We start from the raw sequence: 4,563 nt of genomic DNA, 5'->3' as shown, positions 1-4,563 counted from the left end.
ATGTTGACTATAAGTAGGTGCATGCACTTGCCTTTGCACATTGAACCCATGCCAATGGTCATGTTACTCATAATGTCCATGAGAATTCCCATACATGCCTTGCTGTCCAAAATGTCCATGGGTGCCATGCTGCCCATGCATTATATGTGGACCAAACTAATTATTAGGGCCTTGATGTCCAAAATTCCCATGCTGCCCATGTGCACCTGCATTGGGGCCTTGCTGCCCAAAATTTTCATGCTGCCCATGCAATACATGCAAACCAAACTAAACATTGGGTCCTTGCTGCCCAAAACTGCCATATGCATGCTGCCCATGTGCACCCTGCATATTATGCTGCCCAAAATTTCCATTTTTCCTTTGCATATAGCTTCCACTATGGGGGAGCTGCTGTCCCAAGGATGGGCTAGAAGGGTTTGTCACGGGTGATGGGAGAATGGGTTCATCATGTCGCATAGGGGGCTCACCCAACTCATAGGTGCTATGGGGAAGGCCATGGGTGCCACCAAAACCTTGTGGGTTACGCCCGGTCTCCAAGGTAGGAGGGGAGTTGGCCTCACGGGGAGGGACATGCTCCTTGGGATGAGCTGAGGAGGGGGCGATGGAGGGGATGAGAGCGCCCATGCGCTTGATGAGTAAGTCCATCTTGGTCATCATCTCGAAATGACACTGATCTTGGCAGGTTTCCATCTCCCTATGGCATTGTTCCAACTCTCGATGTCGGTCGGCATGACGGGTCTCATGTTGGCATAGAGTATAGTTGAGCATAGAGAAGTGGTCCATCTTGGGGGCACCGTCTTCAAACATGTCTTCATGATCATCTTGGGTTGAGGTAGGATCATTAATTGAGGCACGTGAGTCCCTTATTTCACACTGGAAGTCCTCTTGGCCTTTGCTTTACCCTTGTGGCCTGCCATCCCAAGTGCAGTCCACTAGACCCCTTGTTACAGAAATGACAATATCTTGATCTACGAAGCTCTGATAGCCAAATTTTTTAATTCAAATTAAAGCCCTCGATCCCCTCTACGAGTAAAAATATCTCTAACAGTAAATGATCAGGGCTTTGCTGTAATTGACTTTTGTGGGGGCTGACTGTGTAGGACTGCTGCCTGTCCCACAGTACCTCTGAGCACAAAATGGGGCGTATCTCCCAAACCTTAGGGTTGAATGGGAATATTTTTGGCTCAGATCGAAGGGGATGAAGCCCTCTTCGAATCGAGCTATGGGTTCTACTCTCAATCACATAAGAAGGCTTTGTTGTAATTGAATTTTATCAACAGTTCCCTAAGTCTGCATCCCTGCAATACTTTGCAACTTCCACGCATCACTGTGCGCGGGAACCATTGCCAATATGAACCAAATCCTTGCTGATTAGGGCTAATACATTGCCACTAGAGCATAAACTTGTCAAATATGATCATCTCATGACCACATAAGCATCACTGCAAAATAGGGATACATAATTGCCAACATATACAAGTTCATCGACATCTCAATGTTAGCATGAGCATATGAGTGCCACCATAAGTGTCATTGCCAAGAAAAGTCAATGTGTCAGTATCCTTTGCAATTATGATATAATCTCTAAGGCATAACCATACCGCATCCATAGCATCCATATCCCCATATCAGAATTGAGCCAATTCTCTATTTTTGAGTCCTCAACTATGCAGTTGCCATGGAGCAAGATGTAGCACACTGGGAGTTCCATAAACATGTGAGGATATTTTCCTTTGCATTGTATCACCAAGAGAAAAATGAGACTGGAATGCTAAAACAGAGAGGAAAGATGAAGGCACAGAACTCAAGGACATGAAAGTTAATGTCCCTTGGTCTGCGAGACTACCTTGTAAAGCATAAAAAGGATGTGAATGCACTGCGCAAAGAGTTGCATTCTGCATTAAAGTGTGCAGCAGATCCTGTTGCCATGGCTTTCATGGTTGTGGAGGAGTATCAGCCTTCAGAGCAAGGCCTAGGAGGCAAGAAAAAAAAAGGGTCTGGTGGTACCTCTGCTAGTCACAAGGCATGCCTTCACATTCTTGAGGGTCTAGGTTCTTTGTTACAGGAGGGTCACTCCCTCTGCTATGCTCTCCTCTGCTTTGATTCATTCTTCACAAACTTCTTCTTCTTCTTCTGGAGTGTGAATAGTTACATTGTCAGGCAAAGGAATAGCAAGCCATTGTTTTCCCTTTGAATCCCAATCCAACATAATCTTAACCTTGATACCTAGCACTCCCTGTCTAAGTAAAACATGGCGAACAACAGAATCAATGTAGAGATTAATTGGGTGACCAGATGCAATCATGTACCCATCCTTAAACTTCATGGACTTAGCTCTTTGAGCTCTGAGTTTGCCACTAACAATGACATCATAGCCCTTGGCACCACTTTCCATAATGAATCTCAAAACTCCATAGCAGGCCCTTCGAACGGCAAGACCACCCAAAAGCTTGTACCGCAACGACTCAGCTTGGGCAATCGCACAAAGCCTACGGTTGTTGACCTTCTTAGCATAAAGCTCCATAGTTTCTTCAGGGAAATTGAACCTCTTCTGAACTACAGAATAGCAGAATCAATGTAGAGATTAACTAGGTGACCAGATGCAATCATGTACCCATCCTTAAACTTCATGAACTTAGCTCTTTGATCTCTGAGTTTGCCACTGACAATGACATCACAGCCCTTAGCACCACTTTCCATAATGAATCTCAAAACTCCATAGCAAGCCCTTTGAATGGCAAGACCACCCAAAAGCTTGTACCGCAACGACTCAGCTTGGGCAATCGCACAAAGCCCATGGTTTTTTACCTTCTCAGCATAAAGCTCCATAGTTCCTTCAGGGAAATTGAACCTCTTCTGAACTACAGAAATCAGTTCTCTGATTCTTTGTCCTTTCTTACTGAGAACATTCTGAGTCCTGGTGGCACGGATGATGATCTCTGTGTGCATGGGAGTGACACAGACCTCGAAGCCTGAGTATCCATCTTCTTGGAACCTTCACACCCTCAACTAGTGCATAGGTCACAGTTGATAATGGAAGGCATGCATCACTTGCGGAGTGATTCCAAGGGCAAAAGGGAGCTCGAGTGGCTAGTTAGCATAGGAGTTATCCCACATAAGCTCATGGCTCATGAGACGAGTCGTGCATTCTTTTCTGCATTTTCTCAACACAGTGGAACTTGCTCCTGATGTTGATCCCGAAGCAGTATTGGTTGCTACTCAGTGTCTTGCAGGTGCATTTGGACTTGAAATCTCTGAGTTGGATGATTCAATACCAAACTTGGCTCTCCTATCCCAAGCACATGGATTTGATCCTTCAAGCCAGAATCAGACTTCCAAAATGCTGAAGAGTGCACCATTGTCAAGAACAGCACATCTGAGTCGCATATCTGAGTCAGGTGACTTGGATACAAGGCCTCAAGAAAGAGAGGCTTAGCACATTCCACATCTCATTGTCTGGCAACACACAGAACAAGCGGAAACACTAGATAGCATAGGAAGTGCATATGCACGATCGCACACGAGCATTTGTGATGATGTGGATGAATCAGCCAAAGAAACTGGAAATGCTGCCTCAGAGGATGATGATCAGCCACGACCACCAATTCATAGATGCTAGTGGGATGGTGCTGGTGGGGCGGAAGTTTGCAGGAAATTACAAAGGAAGCCCTGGGGCTTCGGCAGGATATGGGGTGGCAGTCAGGTGCTCCAAATGCTCAAGATGAAGTGAAGAAAGTCATGGCAACACCCGTTTGCAAGGGAGGAGCAAGATCTAAGAGATACGAAATGATCTTGGCTTGGTACTCCATGGAAACTCCAAAAGGGAGCTTACAAGGAAGAAAGAGAAGACCTCTTTTCAAACTCCCAAGAAAGCTGCCATCTCTATAGTACTCCCTGACTCCTGTTGTTTTCAATGTTATACTTGTCCTGGTGTATCTAAGAAAATTAGGGTTTCTTGAGACTGAAGAGAGAACTAAATCTAAAAGAAGGAGAGAGAAAGGAAGGATCTAAAAACTAAGCTCTGATACCAACTGTAATGAAGGAGACCTAGGAGAGAGAAGGAGAGAAGGGAGAGACTGCAGAGAGGAGAGAGAAAGAGGAAGAAGATGAAAGAAGAGAGAGAAAGACTAGCACAAGAGAGAGAAAGACATGAAAATAGAGAGAAAGAGGAAGGAAGCCATGAAAGCTGGAAGGAAGGAGAAAAGAGACTTGATTATTGATAAAACTGATGCCCTAATTGGGTCTCTCAACACCTTATATACCCTGTCAATATAACTGGGTATTCCCATGCTAACCCATTTCCTACCCGTCTATCCCCACTCCTTTACATGTTTCAACTTAATAACAAACAAGTAAGTTTTTATATCATATTATATCCATTTAGGTGTATATCTTATTTCACTTCTTGATTAATAAACATGTGTAACATATTTTTTGCAAATATCAATGAGGAGAGAAAAGAATATACAATGGAAGGATATGAAAGAAAAGATCTCTTTACTATCAATATAAAATATACTTACAAATTTTGTGTCAAATTTTTGTCAGTCATCTCCATGACTT

The 4,563-nt window shown here is 44.0% G+C and overlaps 1 pseudogene; it reads right to left on the bottom strand.

The window, feature by feature from the left end:
* Positions 1 to 2,104: 2,104 nt before the first annotated feature.
* LOC148026175 (small ribosomal subunit protein uS3x pseudogene) lies at positions 2,105 to 3,132 on the bottom strand (annotated as a pseudogene).
* Positions 3,133 to 4,563: the final 1,431 nt, after the last annotated feature.

Source organism: Lygodium microphyllum, chromosome 14 (genome assembly GCF_053477565.2).
Source record: "Lygodium microphyllum isolate KBCC chromosome 14, Lygodium_microphyllum_v1.1.10, whole genome shotgun sequence".
Classification (NCBI taxonomy): Eukaryota; Viridiplantae; Streptophyta; class Polypodiopsida; order Schizaeales; family Lygodiaceae; genus Lygodium; species Lygodium microphyllum.
Note: the sequence above shows the minus strand (reverse complement) of the source record. Positions and strands in the feature narration are given on the sequence as shown.